This window comes from Dermacentor variabilis, chromosome 1, assembly GCF_050947875.1.
Source record: "Dermacentor variabilis isolate Ectoservices chromosome 1, ASM5094787v1, whole genome shotgun sequence".
Classification (NCBI taxonomy): domain Eukaryota; kingdom Metazoa; phylum Arthropoda; class Arachnida; order Ixodida; family Ixodidae; genus Dermacentor; species Dermacentor variabilis.
This window is the reverse complement of record NC_134568.1, coordinates 145,132,675-145,142,243: the sequence shown is the minus strand read 5'-3', so window position 1 is coordinate 145,142,243 and position 9,569 is coordinate 145,132,675. Positions and strand designations below refer to the sequence as shown.

At 46.6% G+C, this 9,569-nt stretch overlaps 1 pseudogene; it reads right to left on the bottom strand.

Annotated features, from left to right (window-relative positions):
* Nucleotides 1-6,752: 6,752 nt before the first annotated feature.
* Nucleotides 6,753-8,510, bottom strand: LOC142572188 (uncharacterized; annotated as a pseudogene).
* Between the last annotated feature and the right edge of the window lie 1,059 nt (nucleotides 8,511-9,569).

Here is a 9,569-nt window from a genome sequence, read left to right as displayed (position 1 = left end):
TATAGATTTTTGACAGGGCTTGTTCTAAATGCGCCAGTGGCCAGGCAGATACCCAGATGGTGGAAGGGGTCTATAGACCCCTTCCACATAAGATGTTAACATCTTTAGCGCGCTCGGGGCAGCAGAGTGATAAACCACGGCACCATAGTCCAGTCATGATCGAACCAGGCTCCTTTAAAGGTTCAATAAACACTTTCTGTCGCTACCCTATGTTGTGTGGGATAGGATTTTAAGTTCATTGTTTTTAGACATTTTGCTTTAAGATATTTTATGTGTGGAATGAAAGTAAGCCTGGAGTCAAGGATAACACCTCGGAATTTGTGTCCTTTGTTCACAGGTATTTGTTGCCCATATATTTCAACAGTGGGATCTGTAGCAAGCCCTTTCTTCCTGGTGAAAAGAACGCAAGAACTTTTGTTGGGGTTCGGTTTGAACCCGTTTTCGTCTGCCCACTTGGAAACTTTGTTCAAGCACTGTTGTACTTGTCTCTCATAGACTGTTAGGTTGCAGGATTTGAAACCTACTTGTATGTCGTCTACGTAGACGGAATAAAAAATAGACGGTGGGAATGCTTTACGATCATGTCATGTCGTACATGATCCTGTCCGGTCCAGGTGCAGAGCTATGACATGCAGTCAGGGAGGCTCTCAACTCGGCAATGTTAAAAGACGCGTTAAAGGGTTCATTCTGTCTGCATTTGCGGTCGATAGCCTTGAGTTCTGCTACTTGTTTGTGTTTCAGGAATGCATTGGAATAATGATCAGAACTGGAAACGCGCTGAAAGTGTTCGCCAAGAGCGTCAGCTTGGTCTTTCAAACGGTTCGTTTCACTGTTCACAAGTGGCAACGGATGAATTTCTTGTCCCTTTAGCCTTTTCAGCCCATCCCATACTTTAGCTTCTCGAGTATTATACGAATTTATACCTGAGAGAAACCTCTGCCAGCTTGCCTTCTTTGCCTATCGTCGCGTCCTTATTCCCTGTGATTTAACCTAACTGTTTAAATTCTATTAGTTTTTCGGCTGTAGGACTTTCACGTAGTTTACTCCAAGCTTTATTTTGTCTCTTCTGTGCCTCTCTACAATCGTCATTCCACCAGGGGACCCGTCTTTTGGATAAAGTGCCTCTTGTTTGAGGAATGAACTTGTCATCGGCGTCAATGATAAAAGCGGTGAAGTATGAAACAGCATGATCTATAGTAAAATTATCTATAAAATCCCGTTATATGTGTGTGGATTTCCTAAAACGTTCCCAGTCAGCTGAGGCCAGTTTCCAGCGAGGGAAGTGTGGAGGGAAGTCATGTTTGTTTACGAAGTTCAGCGTTACTGGGAAGTGATCGCTTGCGAATGGATTTTTAATTACACACCATTCTCAATCAGGGAAGATAGAAGCGGAGCCGATCACCAGGTCTATTGATGAGTACGAGTTATGATGTGGATTATAATACGTTGGTTCTCTCTTATTAAAGATGCATGCACCGGAGATTAAAAGGAAATTTCCAATAAGTCGACCTCTCACGTCGCATCGTGCGTCTCCCGATCGTGTTATGAGCGTTAAAATCTCCCACGAGTATGTAAGGCTCGGGAAGCTGATCAATGAGATTAAAAGTATCTTTTCGAGATGATGGATCGGGAGTACATAAGTGGTACATACCGTGACCAACTTATTAAAAATTACCGACGATTACGCGTCCTAATGCGAAATTTGAGCGCAGCAAATAAGCTGTTTCACCTTTTCGATAGATTGAGGCAAAGAAATCGAGCAACACATGTATGCGCTATCACAGAATTTTTTTTTTTATTTTTCACACGTATTCCTTTAACAAAGACTCCACTAACAGTTCTTGACAGTCATGAAGGAAGCTTTGTGGTCGGAGAAATAGACTGATATATGTTCGACTTGGAACACCAATGCTTGATTCTCAAAGACGAGATCTATACAAGTGCCTCGCGAGGTTGTCACAGCCGTGGGACGCGTTACGAGCGAGAGGAACGGGATGTTCTCCCGCATAAGTGTTAGGAAATTGCTGTTTGTCTTTATGTCAAGCCGCCACCGATCTGGCTCTCTGATTGCCACCGCACAGGGCGAACGGCAGCGGCAATTTCGGCTCGGGCGGTGCACATATACAGATCCGCCGCCACCGATCTGGCTCTCTGATTGCCACCGCACAGGGGTTGCATTGGAGGAGGAGCGAAGAAAGGAATTAAGTTCGAGCCGGCGCTTTGACAACCGGAGACTCGCAGGAAGAGGGGGGAGGGGGGCGGCGTGTACACCCAGCGGCAAACGATGGGGGCAGAAGCGCGCGCAGCAAGCGGACAACACGATAAAGGGAGGAGGGAAGAGATAGCAGCGACTGACTGATGCAACTGAAGAGCACCCTATCCGCCACACAAGAACAGGGGGGGGGGGGGGGGACCCTTTCCTCCTCTTTCTGCATGGCGGCGACGGTGTTCTATGCAGTCACGTTATCTTGACTCTCTAGCGGCGACAGCGGCATCCAGCGGTATCAGTCGGTCGCTGCTAGCGCTGGGGGGATGAAAGGGGGGCGGAGCTGGTTACGAGGCCGACGACGACGACGACGCGAAACCCAGGAACGGACGCCAAAGAGCTGCGCTCTAAAAGAAAAGCCTAAACTGACACTCGCTCAAGGGGTGTCTGAAGGGCGACGTGTCGGCAAGCTTACCGCCTTGTCGGCTACTCTTGCTACACCGCCGGAGGCATTAGCCTCGCCACGGTCTTTTCGGAAGATGGTGTAGTTTCGAAGAAAATTTGTGTTGGTAAGTTCGAGATGTGTCTCTTGAACACACAGCAACTTGGGATTGTTTGTGTAGTCGTTCTCTAATGTCGTTGAGGTTATGTAAAAGTCCTCGTCAATTCCACTGTAGTATTTGTGTTTCCATTATAATAAATGTGTTTGGTGCTGTGTGTTTAAGAAAGATTAGTTCACGGGCCCTTTGGAGGAGCCGTGACGCGGGTTGTCTTTTTTGGAGCGATCGAGGGAGGCTCGCCGCTCCTTTGGCGCTGGTGGCGCCGTCTGGCTGGTCGTTGTGTCCATCGCCTCTTGCGAGGCGCTGGACACGCGCGCTCTTCCGAGCGCTTTGTTTGACGTGAAGGCCTCGGCACGTTAGACGAGACCTTCGAGGCCACCTGTCCGGAGGTGGATGGCCCCTTCTGCTGTGGTGGCGGAGGAGCGCCAGCTGCAACCGCCGCGGGGGCAGATGGCGTAACTACCGACTCACTGCTTGTGGGTCGGACAGCCGCCGGAAGCCGTTGTCTCGCTGCCCCCTGAGGCGTCACACCGCGGCAAAGGTGTCCTTGGGCAGGTATGAAACTCGCCTACGTGCCTCCTCGAAACTTACGTTTTCTTTTACTTTAATTGTAACAATTTCCTTTTCTTTTTTCCAGGATGGGCACGACCGTGAGTACGCGGGGTGCTCCCCATCATAGTTTACACAGTGGAGAGCGTTCTCGTAAGATTCGGATGTGTGTTGATGGGCACTGCATTTCGCACAAGTTTGGCGGCCTCGACAGCTCTGCGAACTGTGGCCGAAACGCTGCCGTTTGAAACATCGGAGGGGATTTGGCACGTATGGCCTAACACGGGGCTTGATGTACATGGCGTCGACTGACTCGGGCAGGACACTTGAATCAAAAGTGATTATCAGGTGCTTGGCTTGGATTTCTTTGCCACCCCGCCTCATCTTAATTCTTCTGACATTGATCACATTTTGCTCACTGAAGCCCTCCAGGAGTTCCGCTTCAGTTAGCTCCAATAGATCATAATCTGAAACTAAGCCATGGGTTGTATTCATAGTACGGCGCGGGGTTACAATTACTTGGGTTTCCCCAAATGACACTAGTTTTGGCAATTTCTCATACTGCTTCTGATCGCGGAACTCTAAGAGTAGATCCCTGCTTGCCATCCTCGACGCCTTATATCCTGGGCCAAAAACTTCAGTCAACGACTTTGAAACAAGGAATGGTGAGATAATTCGCAGTAGTTTGTCTGGTTTTCAGAATGGAATACATGAAAACGAGGAAAGTTGTGGACTTGGCGTCCGAAAAACTGAAAGACATCTTCGGTGCGCCCTCGTTTCTGAGGGCGATCAGGGAGTTTAGGAAAAGCGTTTTCCATAAGTATAGATGGGGTTTTCGGCTGCGATGCCGACCACCCACCATGGAGACCAACAGGGGGACGTGACAGAAGATCCTTCTAGAGAAATCCCGCCAACGCCAGCCGTACATCGCTGCTATAACCAAATACAGCATAACCAAGGCTGGCTAGCCATACAGGGTTAACCCTCGCCGCCGGAAAATTTGGAAGTGAGGAGAAGTGAAGAGAAGACAGGAAAGATGAAAAAGGCGGGAGAAAAAGACGAAGATCGGAGAGGAGGACAGGAAAAGGCGACTGCCGATTTCCCCCGGGTGGGTCAGTACGGGGGTGCCGTCTACGTGAAGCCGAGGCCAAAGAGGTGTGTTGCCCACCGAGGGACCGTAAAGGTATAAAACATCCGGCATAGGCTCAACCCCCAGGACCCCCTTTTTCCCGCACACGGCTAAGCCACGCACGGTTAGAGGCGGGAGGGTCCAACCCTTGTGTGCTCAGGTACATGGTGTCGCAACACACCAAACGCCTGCTCCCGCAGACGCCCCTGCGGGGCCTAACCTTGAAAACACACGTTCCTGACGCTGGCTGTGGAGAACGGAACGGAAAGCTTAGAAATGTTTACATGTCAATTAAAAAAAATTAATAAAATGTCATTCGTCTATAATATCGGCTCCAAAGCGCTCAACAAAGTCAGCCAATGTCTTGGAATCACAATAACCAGTGCCATCAGGTGGAACATCCACATTTCTAACGCATATATATATATATGCTATTTAAAATATATATATATATATATATATATATATATATATATATATATATATATATATATATATATATATATAGTCACGGCTCACTTGAGACAAGAGCGGAGAGCGTTATTTAATCTAGACAATTAGAACAAGCGTTCAGTTTAAGCTTCTTCTCTAGCACGCTCGCTTGCACACACGAGGTCGTCGTCCTCGTCGTCAGTGTGGTTGGGCACAGATGGCGTCGCGGCAATATATATATATATATATATATATATATATATATATATATATATATTCCACTGGTTTTTCAGAACACTTCGTTTTCGCGGACATAAACTAAAGCACGCTCCTCCTAACACTTGATTGCTGGCTTCACTCACCCGACCGAAACTAGAATATACCTGTATTGTCGGGGATAAGAAAATTAACATTATCGCACGGATAACGACACAACATTCATTTTAAATAGCAGCTCTTAGGCGATTATTCCTGCGGCGAGCGTCGTATAGCGTCGTATAGCGTCGGCGTAATCGAACGAATGAGCACAGCGAAGGATGAATGAGCGACCGCGGAACGCAGCGGGGGCTTAAAGACGCGAGGGGGAAAGCGGAGGAGGAAGGTATGGCGAAAGCGTCTGAAAAAAAGCGTAGTGCGGAGACGATGGCTACGAGATGGCGCCAGAGTAGCGCGCGTTGTCTTGGAGGTCTGTCTGCGGCGGCTGCTGTGAATCGCGCTCACGCGTCACCCACGTGCTGCCTCTCGCGATCTCCCGATTAGCGAAGCAGTTCGCCACACTTCGCTCCGTTTGCAACATGCTGCACGATACAGATTGCCCGCGCCAGCCAATATATCGCGAAATACAACTCGAGACTGGAATCGGTTACCAAGCAATATTGTGAAAATAACTTCAAATGATATGTTTGTACAGTCGCTTCATGATGTAATATTATAGACATGAACATGTTGTGGCGTTTTATCCTATGCTGCCTGTATTATGTATCTTTGTTTCTTTTATGTAATCCCCCCTCCCCTGTAATGCCTATTGAAGGCGCTGTGGGTACTTTGGTAAATAAATAAATGAAAATAAATAAGTGAGAACACGTGTAGATCGGCGCTCAAATTTCGCATTACGGATTATCGTTCTCGCCGGCGAATTTTTTTTCTAAATATCGCCTATAGGCGACTCTTCCACATGCCTAATGAATCCACATAGCATTCAAACTTTGCGGTTAAGTAGAAAAATACGAATAGAAAAATTTATTTCTTTGCTTAAAAACAAGCTTTTCTTCCACCCACAGCTTTATGTAAAACACTTACAGAACGAAAAAAAAACATGCCTGATTGGGGGGGGGGGATGGTACGGTAAATATATCAGTTCTATTTAAGCTACTCAATAACTCTCAATAAACTACTCAATAAAGCAAAATGAAAATTTGCAAGCTGCAGGGGAATACGTTTTAGCTTAATGCCAACGTTCTTTGTCGAAAATTTTGAACAATTTTCGCAAATAAATATCAAACTTTGACTAGATTATTATGTTTCAATGTATCTTTTCTCAGTAATCAATAGCAGGATAGCTGCTAAAACGGATAGTTATATTTCATATGTGGCTGTATTTAAACGGAACCTAAAAAGTTTTGATTTGCAGATGCAGCATGCAAGAAAAAACTATTTTTTTTCTATGCTGCTGATGCCTAATTAGAGGTGAACCTGAATATTTTATTTTTTCGGTTACTATAGCATAAATAATATACTCTTATAGCTTCCGATTGTTGGCAACACAATGCACTGTAAGCTACAGAAGTTTCATGGTGATTGGTTGAGTACTTTTCTAGAAAAGGTACATGAAATTCACCAAAAGAAAATGGAAAATCTCATTCTGAGAAATGCACGATTTTATGTTTCTACATTCACGACAAAAGTTCAAAAGGCATCAGCAGGATATACATCACTTCTTGTTTTCTTGCTGTTATCAGCGAAGTCTTTCCTGATGTTTCCTTCCTCCTTCTCTGTTCTTTGCTTTTTGCGGAGCTGCGGAACTCAGCCATGGCAACCCGCTCTTTATTCAAGTGGCTGAGAGCTATGTCACAATATACACTTGGGCTAATGCCAGGTGCTTTCGAAACAGTCTTTCTTGTGGCGTTTTCGTCATTGAAGTAAGCTACAGCATGGTATACGTGGCAATCTTTAATGTGTCGGCCCCAACAAATTTAGTTTTGGGGCAGCGGCACCAGATAAGCTGGTTCAGTCACTAATTTGTATTCTGAGTTCTGCCATGCAGGCACTTTCTAAGGAGAGCTGGCGCTGACAAGGCCTGAAAGACTCGCTTGATTGCTTCCAGGACAGCTGTCGGAAGGCTATGTATGCCTCAGGACCGCCATCACTGAAGCTACGGTTGCAACCGCACCATGATGAAGGTCTCTGTGGGCATAGTCCATGGTTAAGGTTTTCATCGGTGGGAACCTTATGGAAATAGATGGCCCGCACTATTTTCTGCATGTTTTGCACGCTATTGGTATTTTCCCGTATAGTAAAATTGTAGAAAATGAATCTCCTTTTCCGTAAGGCGCCCCCTCCCAGTAAGTGACAGTCCATCTGACAGCTTCTTCCCCCTTAAGCTTGTTTTCAGGTTTCGGAGCCTGGTGCCCATGCGCTTTTCGACATGGACGACATCACTCGTGCTTCGCTATGCCTTTATTGTAGGGCTTTGCTTCCCTCACAGTCAGCCACGCCTTGCTGCCCCCATCGCCAATGTGTGTCGTGTACACCAGCTTGTGCATTTCAGCGGATCTCGCAAAGATTTTCCCAGGACCTGCGGCCTCCATACCTCCAGATGGTCCTCCGTGAGTAATCTTGCACTCCTGGTGATTAATCTCTGTGTGCAGGTCCTGGGCACAGAGAAGCCAGAACTTAGTCTCCACTTAGAAGTCCAGCACTTTCCTGGTATCCGCGGATAGGACGGTGACAATATCATGCAATGATGAATGTCCTCTCTTCATCAACGTTCCATCCACAGTGACGGCTACCTCTAGTGATTCATCACTTTTCTGTTGTTCAAGCTTCACTTCTTCACAGGCTACGGCCATGCTTTTAGCCGCAACAGAAGCGACTGCGTCAAGTAGACGTGGGTGCGTGTATAACGTAAACTTAGCCGGTGGGGGTGGCATGTTCGAGACTGCACACATCACACGTCCAGCCTGCAATCCCTCCCCACATGTTCGTATGGCATAGACGAAACGTTCATTTGTCTCAAACATGCCTCCTTGAGATTTTTTTAATGTTTGAAACGTCGTCACCTCAGCACATTCCGTGCAAGAGACACTCATGGTAGATGTTAGCCCACTTCTCAACTCACCGTCTTCTTGCAGGTGAAGCTCACCTTTCTTGCATTTCTTGCACACAGCACACGATTGAAAACATTCCCGAAAGATCGTAATGTCAATAAAATGAAACCCTGGTGTATTTGCTCTGTCGACGTTGAAACTGCCACATGGAGAACTTTCACATACTTTTAAAAAGCCCGCGCTAGGACATGCGTCGTTGTTGCTGCTCTCGTTGTCGCCAGTATTTTTCTCCACGTACTGATTACGTTGAAATTTTCTCTTCCTCGCCCACTTCGCATTACTTCTTGGCATGTTGTGGCACCACAACGTACTAAAATTATGCACAAAGCAAGCAAAACGTGGACAAAATTGTCCAAAACACCAACGCAGCAGTAGCGATCATGTAATACAGTATAGTAACGCCGCCCAATGGCGAAAGTTGCAGCGTTCACTCACAAACTAGCGATGAATTGCCTAAAGTTGCCCTTACAAGTAGAATTATGCGATTAAACGCCGAAATGCAGCACTCAAGGCAAATAACATGTCGCGTAAACGCGGTGCGCGCCTGCCATTTTTAATTCCCAGGGGGCGTAACTCTTGGCGCGTTGTTTAAATGGCTTGCAGCGCTCGTTCACAGTTGCACTTGTACTGACTTGACCTCGGGACTTGAACAGCTTTTTGGTGCTAAAACCTAAAAATGCATTTTTGGTCGGTTTACCCTACAGTCCATAAAGCCCCTCTACCTTCGGGAAAGTACCACCATCTCTTGAACAACGCCGCTTCTCTCTCTCCTGTATCTCCGATTGGACGATTGCTGTAACGTGATAACGCAGACAGCAATCGTCCAATCGGCCTGAGCTGCGGCGGCGGCGCGCGCCAGGCCTGAAAGCTTCAACGGGAACTTTCGAGGGGGCGCCACCATCGATTTGCTTTCGGAAACAAAAAGTAAAGAAGCAAGTAAAGAAAAAAGCAAGCGGTTTAGGAGAGGAGACGGCGGAGGAGAGAGGAGAAGGCGGTACTTTTCCGAAGGTAGAGGCGCTTTACCCATCCCCCCTTAACAGTTTGTATAATCAGAACCAAACAATTTAAATTTCATATCTCCCCACGCACTTCAACAGATTGGAACAGCCTGCCATTATCCAAACTGACAAACACGGATTCGCTTGAACATATGTGTCTTTAGTGTTAATGGTATTGCTATACGTTGCCAACGTACATTCTAACTGCGTTATTTTTTCACATGACTTTTGTTCCATGCATTCCAACTTTTCCTTCTTTATTATTACTGTCAGCTTTCTGAAGACTTCGTTGGTGTGTCCCCTTGCTTCCCACTAGAATTGGTATACGTGCTGGTTTGTGCGTATCGCACCTACAATTAATGCGAATAG